The following is a 20617-nucleotide window of genomic DNA, read 5'->3' on the forward strand; positions in this document are numbered from 1 at the left end:
CTGTGTTTTTCCATATGTCTAGAAATTTGTTAATTGTTTTGCCTTGGCTTAAAATACTCTTTCCCCCATCTTCCTATTTGTCTGCTGTGTAACTTTCATTCTTAAAAACTCAGCTTAAGAATAGTTTCTTCTTAGAATATTTTTCCCTGCCAATCTTGTGCTGTATTGGCCGTGACAGCTGCCCAGACTGTCCTTGTTTTTGATCACCTTGGCAGTTTTGAGGAGTGCTGCTCAGGTATTTTTTTAGAATATCTTTCACTTGGGGTTTGTCTGAAATTTTAATTAAGATTATATAAGGGCTCTATTTTTATTGGAGTGGGAAGAGGAAGACCACATAGACAATTTTCATCACATCCAATCTAAGATTATATTCCCCTCTTCTGCAGTGCACTTACAGCTTGTTCATATCATGATTTTAACCTTTGAACTGATATCATGTTTTGCACCATTTTCCTCTTGATTATGAATTCTGAGATATATTCTCTTGACATATAGTAGCTGTTCAATTAATGTTTGCTTTCTTCATATGAAAATTATAGTGAGAACTTTAGAAGTTACCCCAGATATTACGAGAAGTGGGAAGCTAAATAATAAATACACTGTTAAAGACCTGTAATCAGTAGTAAATGTGTTTTCCATGAAATTACATATAATTTGAATCTGATTACACAAGACAGAGGAAATATAAAAGCAAGAATAATTATGGTAAAAAGATCATTATCAATAAGAAAATCTTATAGATAATCCTGTGGTCATATCATCTAACACAAATAAAGAGCTTGATGAGTTTTAATATAATGAATATTGAGGACAAAAGTTGCATTGGTGACATAAAAACTTATATTTGCATATTAATATGCACTTTGAACTAATGATCTAATATCTTTTGGTGATAAAAAGAAACTCCAATATATTTATTCTAATAATGCTTCTACTTGAGTCGAGTGACTAATAATCCAACGGTTTTATTTTCTAGTTTTAAACCTATAATTAGAATGTGAAGTTGAGGGGAAAAAGACAAAGGGATAAAAAACTAGAAATGGCAAGGTAGAAATGAGAGCCAAAGGATAATTGACTATGGTGAAGATGCAGAATAGAATCCACTTAAGTAAAGAGAGTATTGAAAACTGTAAGTAAAATAAGAATTTCTAAAATAAGTTACTTGTTCAATATGGAAAGGAAGGAAAGAGTATCATGAAGTTGCAAGACAGATTAATTTTAATTTCAAGTTAGGAAAGTTTCAGAACTTATATACTACAGGGAAAGTTTCTGGTGCTCTCATTGATTGGGAACAAGGAAAATAACCTGATAAGCTTAGGAGTGAAAGTTTAGATATATTAACGTGTGACATGATGCATGCATCAACAATGCATGCCACATAGCAGTTTCTTTCTTTCTTCTTTCTTTCTTTCTTTCTTTCTTTCTTTCTTTCTTTCTTTCTTTCTTTCTTCCTTCCTTCCTTCCTTCCTTCCTTCCTTCCTTCTTTCTTCTTCTTCTTCTTCTTCTTCTTCTTCTTTCTTTCTTTCTTTCTTTCTTTCTTTCTTTCTTTCTCTTTCTTTCTTTCTTTCTTTCTTTCTTTCTTTCTTTCTTCTTTTTCTGGAAGGTTCTCAGGTCTTCCATTTATTTGTTCTCTCAACCTCACAAATCTCCTTTTATTACCTCATCAGCTCCACATCCCAAGACTTAGGAAACACAAACTCATATCTGGATTCTTATTTTCAATTGAGTAGTAAGTCATTAGTACTCAACATGAAAACATGAAACAAAGACAGGAATGGAGATGGTCCAGCCCTTCCTCTGCTGGACGGGAAAGCACATCAAGGAAGAGAGTGCACATCAGATTAGGACAGGTCATGGTGGGCAGGGTGGGCCAATCTCCCCACCTCCTCACATTATGTTCCTAGGGGCACAGGCACATCCTGACACTTTGCAAAGAGACGAGCCAGGGTTGTTGATGTCATCACATGAGATGTGAACACATCTTGCATGACTCAGTCCCCACAGGGCAGCTGCTTTCACACTCTAGGAGCCGTCAGAGACACATCAGAGCCCTGGGCATTGTCATCGCGGGCAGCACGAGAGTAGCCTGGTCCTTTTCCTCCCAAGCGCTGCTTCATCCAGGTCACAGCTCCAATCACCCCAGCGACCACAAGAATCAGAGCAGCAATGCTGATGATGAGAATGGTGGACAGAGGAGGAGGAGGCTCCCATCTCCGGGTGACGGGCTCCACCAGCCCCTCATGCTGCACGTGGCACCTGTACCTCTGCTCCTGTCCACAGGGCACCACCGCAGCCGCCCACTTGGGGAAGGTCCCATCTCCTGCAGGCCTGGTGTCCACAGGCTCTGTGTCCTGGGTCTGGTCCCCCCATCCCATGCCAGGTCAGGGTGATCTCCGCAGGGTAGAAGCCCAGCGCCCTGCAGCTCAGGGTGACCTCATGGTCCGAGAAGGGGTGGCGGGTCGCACGCGTGTCGGGGGGTTCTGCGCGCTGCAGCGTCTCCCTCCGCGTCTCCAGGTCCTTCCGCAGCCGCTGGGCGCACGTCGTCCCCGGGTGGTTGCTCTCCGCTCTGCAGCACCTGCCGCCTCCCCCTTGCGCGGGGACACGCGCTGCCGTGGCCGCCGCCGGCCGGGAGCGCAGGCCTCGGTGCAGGGGACCGTCGTAGGCGTCCTGCCTGTACCCGCGGGGAGGCGCCCGTCGGCCCCAGGTCACAGCCGCACCCGGTCTGGAGGGCGTGGGACCCGGCCTCGCTCTGCTTGTAGCAGCCGCGCAGGGTGTCCAGGTCCACTCGGGTATCCGTGCGGACTTCTTGACGCCCCGCGTCTCCTGGTCCCGATACGCCGGCCCCTGCTGCTCCTCGCAGTGGCCCCCACCTGCGTGTGGGGCCGGGACACGGCGGTGTCCGAGTGCCCGAGGGGGTGGGAGCCCGCCCGGGGCAGGGTCGCGGCCAGGGTCACCGACAGCAGCACGAGGACGGCTGGCGGCGCCACCCGCTTCCTCTCCGGGGTCCCGGGACACTGTCCACAGAGCAGCTCCTTACTAAATTACTGTAGTGTGAAATGGAATGGTAGGACCCCGCAGTACTCACGCAAAGCCCCCCCACGTTTTCATCAGGAACGCCACCCGTGAGACAGGGAGCACAGGTAGGTAGACAGGGACCACAGGTAGGTAGACAGGGACCACAGCCTGCCTGGCAGCTTGGTATGAGCCGGTGACTATGCTCTTAAAGAGGATTCTGACGCTCCTGCCCCACTCAACTGTCGGCGGAGGACATGGGGAGCGGTTTAGTTTCTTTTTCTTTTTTCTTTTTTTTTTTATGATAGGCACACAGTGAGACAGAGAGGCAGAGACACAGGCAGAGGGAGAAGCAGGCTCCATGCACCAGGAGCCCGACGTGGGATTCGATCCCGGGTCTCCAGGATCGCGCCCTGGGCCAAAGGCAGGCGCCAAACCGCTGCGCCACCCAGGGATCCCTAGTTTCTATGAATTAGGGAAATACGCCTAGGGGATGTCAGAAACTAGATAAAAAGAACAGAAGTTCTTGGATTACTTCCTGGATCCGAGCAGCCTGACCATCTGGACTTAAAAAAGAGAAAGTTGTGACTTATCTAGGTTGTTCGGTTGTAGATCATTTTGCTGCTAATTGATACACAATGAATATGTTTTTTTTGGTGTAGCTGTATAATAATAGGATGATTTCATTATCAATGCCTGCCAGCAATTAATTAGAAATTAGAAAATAATCTTTTGTGCTTATCCTCCAAGTGCATGTCATCATCTAGGCCCAGTGCCTCCCTTAAGTATTGATTTTTCCCATTAGGAAGACAAACCATGAGAGACTCCAATCTCTGGGAAACAAACAAAAGGTTGCAGAAGGGGAGGTGGGTGGGGGATGGGGTTACTGGGTGACAGGCATTAAGGAGAGCACATGATGAGAAGAGCACTGGGTGTTATCCTATATATTGGCAAATTGAATTTAAATTTTTTAAAAAGTATTTTTCCCCTCCAATTACTGGTATCATGCTCCAGTTTTTGTAATGCTTTCCTCTTTTACCTTCTATTATGTTTTTAATTTTAACAAGTTACTATGTCAGTTCATGTCAGAAACCTAAAATATCAAACATTGTGTTAAGATTTTTTTTCCTAAAAAAAAAAAAAAAAAGAGAGATTTTTTCCTGAGATAAATTCTATAAGCTTAAAAAGATTTACTGCTCAAACACATACAACACACACAGAGAGGAAACGGCCTTTGAGTTAGAATAATGTTTTTCTAAATATTTTATTTATTTATTCATGAGAGACACAGAGAGAGAGGCAGAGACATAGGCAAAGGAGAGCAGGCTCCCTGTGGGAGGCTCGATGCGGGACTCAATCCCAGGACTCCAGGATCGTGCCCTGAGCTGAAGGCAGATGCTCAACCACTGAATCACCCAGGTGCCCTGAGCTAGAATAATTTTGATGGTAAGACAATCAATTACTTTTATGACACTACAACATAGATCAAAATATGTCTGGAAAAATGTTAAGCAGAATAATCTTGCAAGAGCAAAATTCTAAAATATTGTCATCTATGCAACAATAATTTGATATAAATGATATTGAATTTATGACTAATTATTTCTTTATACTCTGTCATTATTTGCCAATTTCCTTCTTTTTTTTTTTTTTTTTTTTTTTTTTTTTTAAAGATTTGTTTGCTGATTGCCATTTTATTTTTTTTTTTTATTTTTATTTTTTATTTATTTATGATAGTCACAGAGAGAGAGAGAGGCAGAGACACAGGCGGAGGGAGAAGCAGGCTCCATGCACCGGGAGCCCGATGTGGGATTCGATCCCGGGTCTCCAGGATCGCGCCCTGGGCCAAAGGCAGGCGCCAAACCGCTGCGCCACCCAGGGATCCCGCCAATTTCCTTCTTAAGTGAGATATTTTTCTAATGCTATATACCTTCAATAGTTATTTGATTCTAATAAAGTACTTAATGGTAAAAAAAGCCCTTACGTAACTGTGAAGGAACTTTCATTTGAGTTTTAACTTGGGTTCTGAGTATTCTTTCCTATCAGGTGAGTTAGTAATAATATTATTGATCAAATAAGTAAGAAAGAAATTTAATATATAGTAATGTTTGAATTATTATGCTGTAAAAACTTAAAAAAATGTTTAGGAATAAACAAGTTTCTTCACATGTATTCACAAAAAGAACTATAGGTATATTATCAATGTAAAGCATAGGTTATTTATTGAACGCTAAAATAAAAATGAAAAGAGAGCTGAGGAATATGTGTGAAGAAATAAAGTGATTGATAAGTCTAGTTTCTTAAATGTCAGGACTGAAAGGTTATGCGTGTTTTGCTGATTTATTATATATATTTAAAATATATTTTTATATACATAAAATGTATGAATAATGTATATACACACATGTAATATATGTATAATATATATACACACATATAGTATATATACGTATATGAGAATATGTATAGTGCATTACATTAGAATTGTCTGGAAAGCTTTGAACTGCTATTGATTCCTGGAACCCACCTTCAGATAATCTGAATCTGTTGTGTTGGGATGGACTTCATACACTGATTTATTGTAAAAGTTCCATTTATTGATTCTAATGTGTAGCTGTCTGAGAAGTATGATTCTTGAACAATTTGAAATAATCTATTATAAATATGTGTGAGAGTGTGTGTGTGTGTATGTGTACATGTGTGAGTGTATTAGTTTGCAGCTGCTGTTTCTGCTTTCTGGTTTGGGCTAGTTAGCTATTTGAATAAATCCTAATGATGACAGCTGTCCAGCAATTAGGAATCTCCATCTTATAATCTTACTAGAAAATAACCTTGTTTTTTGTCTCCCTATAATCAGCTGTTAAAATTTACATAATTAATTCTATGCTATGCAGTTTTTAAATTGGCAGATGATTATGTGAAGGAACTACAAGAGAGAAGGCAGACCATACTTGAAAGCAGATTTTTTCCCCCAGAAAACCAGATTTCAATTAAATAAATAAAGGCTTCTACCACTTTTTAGAAAATTGTCTTTAATACAAGTTATATTTCTTGGACCAGTGCTGAGAATAAAATATGCATACAAAATACTTCACTCTGTAGTATTTTTTCCAAATAAATGTATTCTCTCTTTGCTTTTTGGAAAGTATGAATTGAGATAAACTAAAAAAATGTATTTTCTCCAAGCTAGAACACATATCTTATTTTGTTCCTATACAATGTTGTTGAATCTTTTCAAGATCTACAGTGTGGATTTAAATACAAGAAACAAATATCCTGTGATAGTAATGTTTATAAATTTAATTTATCTAAGTTAATTAATCATCATAACCAATAACAAGGATAGTTATCGAAAACTGATTTGCAGGAATAGCTCTATATGACATAAAAGAAATGATGAGTATTTGAATAGTGATATATACTTGTTTTACTAGATATCCTGCAGTTATTTTATTCTGACTACCACTCAGAGGGATTGATGATTGTACACCACAAGTCTCAGGAAGGGTGGCTAAGTGAATAGTAAAGGCCTTAAGGAAGGCAATAGACTGTGCCAATCTTTAAACACAGAGTAGGCCAATACTAGTAACCCAAGAATTGCACCCTAAAGAAACGCAGAGTACTCTGTAAATATTCATATGTTAGGCAGGTGCCCCAAGCACAGTGAGGATTAATATTTAATTATTTTTAAGATTTATTTATTTATTTTAGATAGAAAGAGAGCATACGTGAGCAGAGGGAGGAGCAGAGGAAGAGGGAGAATCTGAAGCAGAATCCTTGCTCAATGTGAAGCCGTCACAGGGCTCCAACCCGCAAGCCTGAGATCGTGACCTGAGCCAAAATCAAGAGTTGGTCACCCAACCAAATGAGCCACCTAGGTGCCCCTATTTAATTCTTTTAAAATAGTCATAAGACAGGAATTTCCAGATGCTAACTCCTACAGATAAAATAACTTTTCTGCTACTTCTTTACTTTCTACCTACATTACATGATACTTTGGATTTTACCATACTGATTTTAGCCTTTTGCTTGTAGTTCAATAAAACTTTGAAGATAACTAGATTACTCATTATTTATAAGAGGGCCCAGGTAGTTTTTCCCACAGCCATGGTTGCAGTTTCATAGAGAAAAATGTTCTCTTTCCTCTTCATAATTTCTTCCGTGGCCAGTGTGATTGGCAATGGTAATGTTAGTCATAATTCCATGACCTCTTGGAAGCTACATTAAACAGCAAAATGACACAATTTCTTATATCATTTTTTCAAGCATTCTATATCTTGTGTATTTTAGCATAACTGCTTTTTAAAAAATAAATGTACACATATTTCAGGAGGACTTACTTAAAAACAGTAACTACTACTTGATAACTGCAACTCACAATTACAATTTACCACTTACGTTTTTTTTTTTTTTGCAAGAGAAAAAAAATCAGTGCTAAAGTGCTTTAGTTTTAAAATGATTGTTTTCCTACAACAATTATTCAAATAAATAAAAACTTTAAAACAAAAAATAAGTAACACAAATCTTTCCAAGCACAAAACCAAGCAAACAAAAAAGGTCTTGATCCATTAACAGAGTTCCACAAAACTATAGCTTGCCTCAAATTTTGTTTCATTAGATGTTGTGGATGATAAGAGACAAGTCTGGGCATCGATAGATAGGATTGTATGCAGTTCTGTGAACTGCCTTAATATCATCTATTTCTCACCCACTCAAGGGAGTAAGTCCAAATGTGTATGTGAAATGGAATCCACCCTGTTTTTAAAAAGTAAATCACGCACTCATTTAAAATTCATTAGCTAGTTACTTGCAAACACCACAAAGCTAAATGTATAAATGTAGTACACATTTCACATTCCATGAAACTGTGAGACAAAGACTCATTTCCGAGACGTTATGAGGTATTCTGTTCTCATCTTCCTCCTAACATGGTGCTCAGAAATAAACATTGAGTTAAGAGATGTTTGAAGACCTAGAATTATCTCACAGAAAGATCTAGTAGAGTCATCATTAATAACAACTAATATCTAAAACTGCGAGTTACTGTCAATGACTACCAGCATTATAAGCCTTGCCATGGGGAAATTTTGAAGATACTCTTGGAGTTGTTAATAGATTTTATATGCACCTCTCCTTTGGTGATGGCACTAAGGTCTTGCCATTAGGAGGAATAAAGAGAGCAGGCATGGCAAGAGAATTTCAGTCTATTTACCAGTTCTGATCCTTTGATAGTATTACCAGAAATGTATGTTGAGATGTATTCAGAAATTTTATATTAGCTTCCTGGAAATGAGTGTTATAGAATAGCAATATTTACATAAGCATGGACCAAAGGAAATATATGAAATTTTTGCCAATACTGGACAAGTATTCTTTTTTGGCTAAACATAATAAGTAAGACATCATATTTTTTTAATGGGTGAATTTCTGACGGACAACATGGTGAGGTTTATTGGTCAACATAATCTGTGAAGGCGTCAAAACTAATAGGATTCTGAGCTATGACGATTCTTTCAGATTTATGGTTATATAAATCTGGGGGGGGGGAGGGTGTAACTTTAGGAATTTAACACAATGATGCATCAATATGACTTAATCTTCCCAACTTTTTCAGTTATCACTCCAGTGGTCCAAATTGTCATTTACATGACATCATAGATGTGAAATAAAAATCTTCTTCATCTCTTGATATAGATCTAGTAGTGTTTATTAATTGGCCCTATTTATAATTTTATTCCAAATTTTTGGTTTCAGTAGTAAATACAGAATTCAAAATGACAGTTACTGGCACCAGATTTTCACGTGTCATTAAATACCTCCAAGCTATATTCTCCTGCCTTAGAGTCCTCTTGTGTAAAATAGGGCTTTGACTAAAATTTATTTAAAACAGCTGTTGTTAAGATTAAATGAGAAATATTGTGGGGGAAAAGATCACTTAACTGAGGATCAGACAATTTTCTTTTCTTATTCTATATCCAGGTAGCTGAACCCTTCTGATATATCTAGCTAGATCATCATCATCTTCTTCATCATCATCATCATCATCATGTAGGATTACTATACACTTAGTACATGCCAGACACGATTTAAGGTACTTTAAATGCATTAACTTATTTTATCTCCATAACAGATCTATAGGGTATATAAATTTAAAATGAAGTATTTTCAAACTATAAGTATTTATAGTTCTATAATCCTGACTTGATTATATCTAAATGGAACAGGCCTTCCCTCACAGAGAGAAATCAGGCAATCAAATTAAAATACAGAAAAGGAAAAACAAGATTTTAATTACATGCTACCAAAATCATCATTCAATTAAATATAAAATAATTTGGATTTTGTCATTCTCAGGTAAACATCAATGTCTACCTTGTTTACTTATTGTCTACTGTATACTGTCCACTTGTTTTAAACATCCCTATTTTTATATAAAAATAATATTGAGACTCCGCTAGACTTTCAAGTGTATTTCTTATTATCACTTTTAAATTTCCTATCCATTATTTTGCATAGAATTGCCAATGTGCTAAACAATGCTGATATAAGCAGAAAACTATCCATATGAATTTACAAAAATTAAGTAGGTTACCAGAATGCTAGTAAAACTTTGTACATTTCAAGAAAGAAAAATGAACTCACTAGTGTCTAGTTAATCATTCTTTAAAATCTGATGCGAAAACAAACCCATTACAAGGGACATTAGAAGAACAAACAGATAAAACATATCCTAAAGGTAGATTTCTAATGATCAATAAATTAGACTGAGATAATTAATTCCTCTTCCTTCTAAAGGATTCTTTCAAGGTGATTGTTCCACAGTTTCATAGTTTCTGAAATGAAACCTACTTTAGTATGCTTATCTGTTTATATACAATTTATTGGTATATGTGATAGGATTAAAATAATGTTTTTAAATTAATGGAAGTTTTAGGTAGGATTGAAAGAAACTTACAAGAAAATATATTAAATAATATATAACTACTATAGTGATTAATTAAAATGGAAAAGAGTAAATTGGAGACAGTGGAATCAACTCTTAGGACATTTTTATTTCTTAGAGAAAGAAAAATATTTTTACCTGAAGCTAGTGTGAGAGAATAAGAATGGGAGTTTGTTTTATTCTCACATAACCACCTACAAAGTTCTCTTCAGTCTTGAGACTGGAGGAAAAGTAGTGGAAATAGTAGTAGGAGTGAGCTTGTGTATACCAGTAGACACTCACTATATTGATCATACAATATACCCTGAGTACCTCATGTCTGCAATTTTCTAAAGAACCAATAAAAAATAGTTGATAGAGAAAAAATATGTCTTATCGAAAAAATAGTAATACATGTTTATCTATAAAACAAAATCATCTGTCAATTTTTTTAAATTTAAATTTTAGTTAACATACAGTGCAATATTGACTTCTGGAGTAGAGTTCAGTGATTCATCACTTACATATAACACTCAGTGCTCATCACAGCAAGTGCTCTCCTTAATACTCATCACTTATCTAGCTCATGCCCCATCCACCTCCTTCCATCAACCCTCAGTTTGTTCTCTATAGTTAAGAGGCCCTTATGGCTTGTTTCCTTCTATCCTTTTCCTCTCCTTCCCATATGTTTATCTGTTTTCCCTCTTTTTAAAAAATAATTTATTTATCTTTATTTTGTTTATTTATTTTTTTTATTTTGAGATAGAGACAGAGTGTGTGCAAGGGCATGGGGGGTGGGGCAGAGGTATATGGAGAGATGCATTCTTGAACAGACTCTCCCTGAGCATAAGCCGAACCTGGGACTTGATTTCACAACCCTGAGGTCATGACCTGGGTTGAAATGAAGAGTTGAACACTCAACTGGCTGAACTACCAAGGTGCCCCTATTTTATTTTATTTTATTTTATTTTATTTTATTTTATTTTATTTTATTTATTTATTTATTTATTTATTTATTTATTCATTCATTCATTCATTTATTTATTTATTTTTTGGAGAGATTACACAACTGCAAGAGTTGGGGGAGGGACAGAGGGAGAGAAAGAATCTTGAGCAGAATCCCTGCTGAGCACAGAGCTGATGGGGGGCTTGATTTCATGAGCTGAAATCAAGAGTCAGAAGGTTAACCCTCATTTGCTTTCTTAATTCCACATATGAGTGAGATCATGTGGTATTTGTCTTCGACTTATTTTACTTAAAGTAATACACTCTAGCTCTACCCACATCATTGAAAATGGCAACTTTTCATTTTTTGGATGGCTGAGCAATATTCCATTGTGTGTGTGTGTGTGTGTATATATATATATATATATATATATATATATATATAGCATATTTTCTTTATACATTCATTATTCAAAGGATATCTGGACTCTCTCCATAGTTTGGCTATTATTGGTAATGGTGCTATAAACATAAAGGTTCACGTACCCCTTCAAATCTGTATTTTTGTATCCTTCGGATAAATGCCTAGTAGTGTAATTGCTGGATTATAGGGTGGTTTTATTTTTAACTTTTTGAAGAACCTCCAAACTATTCTCCAGAGTCATGGTACCAGTTTGCATTCCTATCAACAGTGCAAGAAAGTTCCCCTTTCTCTGCACCCTTACCAACACCTATTGTTTCTTGTGTTGTTACTTTTAGCTATGCTGAGAGGTGTGAAGTGGTATCTCCTTGTGGTTTTGATTTGTATTTTCCTGATGATGAGTGATGCTGAGCATCTTTTCATGCATCTGTTAGTCATCTGGATGTCTTCTTTGGAAAATTGTCTATTCATGTCTTCTGCCTGTTTCTTAAGTAGGTTGTTTTCTGGGTGTTGAGTTTGATAAGTTCTTTATAGATTTTGGACACTACCTGTTTATTAGATATGTCATTTGCAAATATCTTCTTCCATCCCATAGGCTATTTTTCAGTTTTATTGATTGTTTCTTTTGCAATACAGAAGATTTTTAATCTTGATGAAGTCCCAAGAGTTCATTTTAGTTTTCCTTGCCTGTGGCAGTGTGTCTAGTAAGAAGTTGTTACAGCCAACGTCAAAGAAGTTTCTACCTGTGTTCTCCTCTAGATTTTCAGAAAAAGCATTTGACAAAATATAGCATCCTTCCTTGATACAAAAAAAAAAAAAAACCAACAAAGTAAGGATAGATGGGACATATCTCATTATAATAAAGGCCATATATGAAAGACCCACAGCTAACATCGTCCTCAATTGAGAAAAACTGAGAGATTTTCCCCTATAGTCAGGAAGAAGACAAGAATGTCCACTCTCAGCATTACTATTTAACATAATATTGGAAGTCTTAGCTTTAGCAATAAGACAACAAAAGGGAAATAAAAGGCATCCAAATTGTCAAGGAAGCAAACTTTCATTATTTGCAGATGACATGATACTCTATGTAGAAAACCTGGAAGACTCCACCAAAAAAATTGGAAAAATACATAAATTCACATTTACTGAATACATAAATTCACTCAGTTCCAGGATATAAAATCAAAGTGCAGAAATCTGTTGCATTTCTTTGCACCAATAATGAAGCAGCAGAAAAAGAAATCAAGGAATCAATCCCATTTGCAATTACACCATAAACACTAAGATAACTAGGAATAAACTTAGCTAAATAAGTAAAAGATCTGTATTCTGGAAACTATAGAAGGGTTACGAAAGAAATTGAAGAGGGAGACACCTGGGTGGCTCTGGCTGAGCATCTGCCTTTGGCTCAGGGTGTGATCCTGGGTCCCAGGATGGAGTCCCGCATTGGGCTCCCCCACGAAGTCTGCTTCTTCCTCTGCCTATGTCTCTGCCTTTCTCTTTGTGTCTATTATGAATAAATAAATAAAATCTTTTAAAAAAGTAAATTGAAGAGGACACAAAGAAGTATTCCATGCTCATGGATTGGAAGAACACACATTGTTAAAACATCTACAGTATGCAAAGTAACCTACACATTAAATGCAATCCCCATCAAAATACCACCAACATTTTTCACAGAGCTAGAACAAATGACCTTAAAATTTGTATGGAACCACAAAATACTCCAAATAGCCAAAGCAATTCTGAAAAAGAAAAACAAAACTGGAGGCATCGCGATCCCAGATTTCAAGCTATATTATAAAACTGTAGTCATCAAGACAATTTGGTACTGGAACAAAAACAGACTCACAGATCAATGGAATATAATAGAAAAGCCAGAAGTGGACCCACAACATATGGTCAACTAATCTTTGACAAAACTAATTTTCCCAATGGAAAAAAAAACACAGTCTCTTCAACAAATGGTGTTGGGAAAACTGGACGCCATGCAGAAGAATGACACTGGGCCATTTTCTTTATTATATACAAAAATAAATTTAAAATGGATGTGGTCAAGAAATCACTTGTCAATTTTTATTCATTTCAACTCAACTCATATGAATTATAATCAATATGAGCTTAGTATATTTTAATAGATTTATAATCATATCAAATGGGAGCACTAAAATTAAGATTTTTCTAGGGTCTATAAAAGGCTTGCAATTGCTTCACTACATCTACCAATGACATAGAGTCCTGTGTGACTATGGAAACTCTTTTAGTTTTTTTCTTTTTTCTGCATCAGTTGGCAAATAAATGGATAGCAACAAGACTCCTTACAGAGCTTACTCGTAGAAATTATCTTTGGAGCTGTACCATCTTGAGATGGTTTGCTTAAAACTTTAATTCCCTTAATTGGATTTTGCTGTGAAGTGAGGCCAACCTACCTAGAGTGCCATCCACTCTTGGAATCGTGCCTTGACAGATGGTTCTTAGTAATTACTACAATCATGGCACCCCAACTTATACCTCTTATTTCAAAGTCATTTCTCTGTATTAAGGCTATACCTGAAAGAAGGGGTCAAAATGACTACTTTAAATAAATTATTTTTCCTATAAAACATAGATGCAAAATTTTAAAACTTGGGGAAATGCATTAAATTATTATTGATGCATGGCATATACATTTACATATATAAAATATGTTGAAAATATTAGCACAGGCATAATACTATTTTTAAGGTGATGTAAAATTTATGTTTCAATATAAAGCAGGTGTGTATATGGGATCTCTCATAGTCCCAAGGAGAACTATAAAAATGATAGCTTAACCAACAAAATGTAATATTTAAGAAAATGAATTAAATAGTTAAAAAATCTATTAGTAATATTTCAAAAATTTGATACAAGTGCATATTTAAAGTTATACACATACACATATATTTATATATGTGTCTATATGAATGTGTATGCAAAAATCTTGCCTATTTTGTGAAATTCATGATATATATTTTATTTATAAATTATATTTATAAATATAAATATATTTATCTTCATTATCAGAGCTGTATATTGCCTCTAACATAATTTTCTTCTTTTTTCTAACATAATTTTCAAGAGTATGTCATCTTTACTTCATCTAAAGTCTTTGAGCTATTGTAATTTTATGTCTGTATATCATTGAAAATTGGACCCCAAACCACTATTATCCATTTTCATAATATTCAGTTATATATATTTATTATAATTTATTATTATACTAAATGCCAACATGAAGTTTCTTAAAAAGTAAAGCAGATCACTATTATTTACATATTAATAAACATACCAGATTCTCTTTAGTAGTAAAAAACAATAAGAAGTTACAAAGGAAAATATTATCACATTTCCACTAATATAATTTAAAAATATTCCTTCAAATGAATAAAATAAATAAAATATGATTGTTATATATAGTTATGTATACCATGTATTTTATTCATCATTATATATATATGACTATATAATATATACCAGAAGAAATAGAAATATATGTATTTATATGTATAAATATACACGTCACCTATCCATTGGTAGACTTAGAGGTTTTCTCTCTATATATATATAACATATATATCTAATAATAAAAAGACATAGGATGATCTTAATTGCACATGAATCTCTAGATGTAATAAAAATCCAATCAAGTGAAATTCTAAGTATTTTACTTCAGTAATTGTTTCAAGAAAAAAATATTATGATTGTAGAAACCATAAAACAGGTTCAAGATGTCCTTTGAATGAAGTCCTATGCATTGTTTGGCAGGATCTCTGAGAATTAAATGCTTCTAAGATGCACCTTTGATTATTATTGATTATCTAGGTTATTTCATACAAATCTGGAGAAATAGAACTTAAGTTGTAGAAAACTGTTTCCTGTCAATAGCAATACAGATTTTTGTCCCAGAAAATATAATTGATGTTATTTCATGTGATTTTCCACTTTTAGAAAAGTTGACATCAAACACTATATTTTAATTTATATTATCCAGGTGTCCATGCCTCTTATCAAATTAATTTCAAGATTCCTGATTGTGTTTGTTTTGGTGTATTTTTTTGTTTGTTTGTTTCTTTTTCTGATCTCATGTGCACCGATTTTAACACCTTACTGGTTCCCTCATTAAATGAATTAAGTTAAAAATTCAATATGTGTGTAAATTATATTTGCATAGGGGCCATTACATTACTTATTTGAAAATTATATTAAGCAGTTTTGGATGTCCGGAATATTGACATCAGTACAGTCGAGATATAGAACATGTCCTATCACTGTAAGATGCCTCATGTTGTCACTGATTAGTCACATGCATTTCTACTTTGCACACTTTATCTTGACCCCTGGAAATCAATAATCTGTGCTTCATTGCTACACTTTTATGAGTTCAAGAATGCTGTAGAAATGGAATCATAGGATATATATAACCCTTTGAGAATGGTCTTCCTCACAGTGTAATTTTCTGGAGATTCATCCAGGTATCACCTGTACTACTGTCATTCATTTTTATTATCATGAATGTGACACAGACACACCACCTGTACGAACATGCCATAGTCTGCTCCCTCATTCGCTGGTTCAACGACATTTGCATTGTTTCCAGCTTGGAGCTATTTAGCATAAAATTCTTATAAATGTTTGTATATTTTTTTTAAGATTTTATTTATCCATGAAAGACACACACACACACACACACACACAGAGAGAGAGAGAGAGAGAGAGAGAGAGAGAGAGAGGCAGAGCCACAGGCAGAGGGAGAAGCAAGCTTCATGCAGGGAGCCTGATGCAGAACTTCATGCCCTGGGCTGAAGGCAGGCGCTAAACCGCTGAGCCACCCAGGGATCCCCTGTGTATTGGTTTTTGTGTGAATATGTCTCCATTATTCTGGGATGACTGCACAGGAGTGCAGTTGTTGCATTGTAGAGTGATTGCACATTTCATTTTTCTTTGAGAATCACCAAACTATTTTTCAGACAAGTTGTACCATTTTATATCCCCACCAACAATGTATGAATAATCCAGTTTCCCCACATACTTTCCAGCCTTTTTTTTAAAAGATTTTATTTATTTATTCATGACAGAGAGAGACAGACAGACAGACAGACAGAGACAGAGAGAGAAGCAGGCTCCGTGCACGGAGCCTGACATGGGACTCTCCCGGGTCTCCAGGATCACACCCCAGGCTGAAGGCAGCGCTAAACCACTGAGCCACCCACCGGGGCTGCCCTTTGCCCATGCTCTTAAACTGGATTGCTTGGTTTTTAAGCTTTTTTTTTTTTTTTCAGTTCTTTATATATTATAGTCGCTCGTATTTTGGTCAGATACGTGGTTGCTTAAAAATGTTTTCTCCCAGTCTTTAGACTGTCTTTTCATCCACTTTACAGAGCCTTCAGGCAGAAAAAAATTTTTAATATTGATGAAGTTCAACTCATCACTTTTTCTTTTTATGCATCTTGTTTTTGATGTTAAGTCTAGGATTACTTTGACTAGTCATAGTTCACAAAGATTTTCTTCTATTTTTCCCCCAAAGTTTCAGTGTTACATTTTACATTTATTTTTTTTGACTTTTAAAAAAATATTTTACATTTAAGTCCATGATGTATTCTGATTTATATTTTGTATAAAACATAAGGTTTGGATTGAGCTTTGCTTATTTTTTGTCAATAGATTTCCAGTTGCTTCAGGGACATTTGTTAAAAGACTTTATTTCCTTTATTGAAATGCTTTTATTTCTTTATAAAAAAAAATCAGTTGGGAATACTTTGTGGATCCTTTCCTGAGTTTTCTATTCTATTCCACTGATTTATATGTCTATCATTTCACCAGTACCAAATACTTTTGACTACTATGTATCTATCTAACCAATCTTGAAATCTTCTACATTATTCTTCTAAAACTTGTTTTGGTTATTCTAGTTCTTTCGCTTTTCCGTATCAGTTAAGAATATTTTTGTATATATCTATGAGAACTCTTGCTGGGTTTTGATAAATTTTATTAAAACTGCATCTCAATTTGGTGAAAATGGACATTTCTGTTATGGCAAGTCTTCCAATCTTTAAATATATTATGTGTCTCCATTTATTTAAACATACATATATTTTATTTCCTTCAATAGTATTTGGTAGTTTTCAGCATACAAGCTCTATGCACTATTTGTTAAACTTATGCATAATTATTTTTGTTTTGAGTGATTATAAATGGTGTTATATTTTGAATGTTTGAGTCTATGCGTTTGTTGCTGGTATACAGAAACAGAGTTTTATTTTCTTTTTGGAGGAGGTATATTGATCTAGAATCTTGTGATCATACTGAACTCACTTTATTAGCTCTAGGAATCTTTTGTTCATTTCTATTTTTGGTAAAATCTTTGTTATTTTCTACATTTGCAATGATATCCTTTGCACATAGGGGCAGCTACTCCTTGCTTTTCTATATGAATTTTCTTTCTTTCTTTTTTTTTAATTTTCTTTCCTTCCTGTTCTTTCTTTTTTTCTTTCTTTCTTTCTTTCTTTCTTTCTTTCTTTCTTTCTTTCTTTCTTTCTTCTTTCTTTCTTTCTTTCTTTCTTTTTCTTCTTTCTTTTTTCTTCTTTCTTTCTTTCTTTCTTTCTTTCTTTCTTTCTTTCTTTCCTTCTTTCTTCTTTCCTTCTTTCTTTTCGGTTTACTGCATTGGCTAGAACTAGTACCACAATATTCAATGTATAACTAGTAAGAGCAGACATCTTTGCCTGGGTTCCCAAACATAGGGCGAAGCATTCAGTCTTTCACTACTAAGTACAATGTCAGCTCCATTTTTTTTTTTTTTTTTTTGTAAATGCTTTTTATCAAGTTGAGGGAGATTCCCTCTATTTTTGTTTTGCAGTCTTATCAAGAATGACTGTGGAGAGGAGCCTGAGTAGCTCAGTCAGCTAAGTGTCTGCCTTTGGCTCTGGTAATGATCCCGGAGTCCTGGAACAGAGCCCTACATCAGGCTCCCTGCTCAGTGGGGAGTCTGTTTCCTCCCTCTCCCTCTCTACTTGTTTGTACTCTCTCTCTCTGTCAAATTAATAAATGAATTTTTTAAAAAAAGAATGTCAACTTTTGTGAAATATTTTTTTCTGCATCATTCTGTATAAGCATTCTGTATGTTCCTGTAATTTTTCTGTTTTTTTTTTTTTTTTTGGCCTGTTGATGTAATAGATTGCATTGATTGACTTTCAAATATTGGACCAGCCTTGGATCCTTGGAATAAACTCCACTTGGTGTTCTTACTTTATATTGATGAATTCTATTCTTTTCTAATGTTTAAGAATTTTTATGTCTATATTCTTTCCTTTTTCCCTTCCTCTTTCTTTTCTTTCTTTCTTCTTTCTTTCTTTCTTTCTTTCTTTCTTTCTTTCTTTCTTCCTTTCTTTCTTTCTTCTTCCTTTCTTTCTTCTTCTTTCTTTCTTTCTCTTTCTTTCTTTCTTTTTTTGTTCATTTGTTCATTCATTCTGTATTGTCTATCAAGTTTTGGTATGTGGGTAATATCAAGTTCAAAAAATGAAGTAATAGTATTCCCCTCTCTTCTATTTTCTGAAAGGGTGTACAGAATTGATATTTATTCTTTTTAAGAAGATTTTGTGAAATTTTCTAGTAAAACTGTCTGGTCCTAGTGATTTTTTTTTTTTGAGGAGTCTTAAAAAAATCAAATTTCTACTAGTGAAAGGGATATTCAAAAGATCTATTTCTTATGGTGTGAGTTAAGGTAGTTTGTTTTTTGAAAGTGCCAACTTCACCAATGGTAATAAAATCACTTCCTGAGAGAGAAGAAACCTGATCAAATTATAAGGCCTTCAAAAGAGAACAAATTCATACATATTTACAGGTGCCACTTGTAAAATTTCATAGGAAGAGTTTCTTGGCTTCAATTTCCTCGAGTTGAAATAACAAAAAATATTAAAATTTCAGCCAGGATGGCTTAAGAAAGATTCTAGGTAGAAGTTGACTTTATGGCCTTGGTATTCAAAACCTGTGTAACTCTATGTTTGCAAAGCAAACTCAAGGAGGTCTGCATGGCTAATTAAAACAGTCTTGTTGCCACTATGAAAATAATCAGATTTATCTATCAAGTTCTCATCAGGACAAATTTAATTATGTTCTAAACCCTTAAAGAGACAGAGGATTATCTCATCTAGGAAAATAGTATGATTCCATAGCAAAGGAACATTCAGAACAAGAAAGAACAATTTAAAATCAATAGTGACTGAAGTTAAATTTTTAAAAATATTCCTCAATTTTTAATAATGACTACAAGAGAAATTAAATGTAAGATTGTATTTAAATGGTGTGTAGTCATTCCAGAAAATGAATAAATGTAAAAATCCAATAAATCCACCTCTTTATGACATTTCAGCATACCAGGTATAAAGGGTATTTTCAGAGGAAAAGAAAAGTTAAGTATACATTAAAATGTATTCGCTAAAAATTAGAATCTCATCAGACTTCTTAAAATAAATTACTGGAAGTTTTTTTTTTTTTTAAGATTTTATTTATTCATGAGAGACACACAGAGAGAGGCAGAGACACAGGCAGAGAGAGAAGCAGGCTCCATGCGGGGAGATGTGGGACTCGATCCTGGGACTCTGGGGTCACACCCTGAGCCAAAGGCAGATAGATGCTCAACCACTGAACCACTAGGGCGTCCCAAATTATTGGAAATTAAAAGTAATTATAGGAATATACTGAAGGAAAATGCTTTTTTTCTTAACATAATTTCTAAGAAAGAATTCCAGGTCTAATTCAGGTGTCAAAGTGTGCAAGTTGAATAAAAACATTTTTGCATACGTCTTGTCACAAAAATTTTACCTCCCTTGAATTATTTTCAGAGGCTATTAGAGGAAGTATTGCATTAAAATTAAAGGTACTTATAGAATAGTATTAAATAAAAGATAGAAAGATATGGAATGCAGAAAAGACAGCAACCACAAAAAAGAGACAACAAAAATTACAGCAGGATGGTATGTTTTTGTGGGGAGAACTGGTAGCATGAAGTAAGAAGGTGACAGTTTGATCTTTTCTTTTTTTTTTAATTTTTATTTATTTTTATTTTTTTTTCAGTTTGATCTTTTCTAATAGGAAACCAATATATAAACATCATTACATACCAACATATTATACACAGAAGCTTTTGATTTAAATATGATGATTAAAAGGAATGCAAACCAGCCAATTTTCTGAAAACAGCTGCTTTGGGAGAATAAAGCAGCTACTTAGAAAAGTTGAGCAGAGAACTGGTAGCACCATATGACATTTAAGTTAATTTTTAAAAAAGATTTCATTTA

The 20617-nt window shown here is 35.0% G+C and overlaps 1 pseudogene; it reads right to left on the reverse strand.

Annotated features, from left to right (window-relative positions):
• Positions 1–2015: 2015 nt before the first annotated feature.
• Positions 2016–20617, reverse strand: part of LOC112918765 (DLA class I histocompatibility antigen, A9/A9 alpha chain-like) — a 52954-nt pseudogene continuing 34352 nt past the window's right edge.

Source organism: Vulpes vulpes, chromosome 13 (genome assembly GCF_048418805.1).
Source record: "Vulpes vulpes isolate BD-2025 chromosome 13, VulVul3, whole genome shotgun sequence".
NCBI classification, from domain to species: Eukaryota; Metazoa; Chordata; class Mammalia; order Carnivora; family Canidae; genus Vulpes; species Vulpes vulpes.